General features: G+C 68.2%; 1 protein-coding gene across 1 annotated transcript in view; it reads left to right on the top strand.

Annotated features, from left to right (window-relative positions):
* PIDD1 (p53-induced death domain protein 1) overlaps positions 1-261 on the top strand; it is a 31103-nt gene that overhangs the window by 26925 nt on the left and 3917 nt on the right. The gene's annotated exons all lie outside the window — the stretch shown is intronic.

Genomic DNA, 261 nt, shown 5'->3' with positions numbered 1-261 from the left:
GGGGCCCCACTGCCCCCGCCGCCATCCCCCTCCCAGCTGACCCCCCTTTGCCCCACACACCCTGGTCGATGGGTTCTGGGGTGTGTGTCTGGGAATGAAACTCCTGGGAGGGGGGCAGGGGGGGGAGGGCTCTGGGTGGGTGAGGATGGTGCTTCCTTAGGAGAGATGTCTGAGCTCCAGCTGGGGGTCCTGTGGGGAGACTCCGACCCCTTCCTCTGCTCACGGATGGGGCGGGGGGCGCTCTGGGTGGAGGTGACTGAC

This window comes from Myotis davidii, unplaced genomic scaffold (assembly GCF_000327345.1).
Source record: "Myotis davidii unplaced genomic scaffold, ASM32734v1 scaffold3578, whole genome shotgun sequence".
Taxonomy (NCBI): domain Eukaryota; kingdom Metazoa; phylum Chordata; class Mammalia; order Chiroptera; family Vespertilionidae; genus Myotis; species Myotis davidii.
The sequence above is the reverse complement of the archived record's forward strand: the minus strand, read 5'-3'. Positions and strand labels throughout refer to the sequence as shown.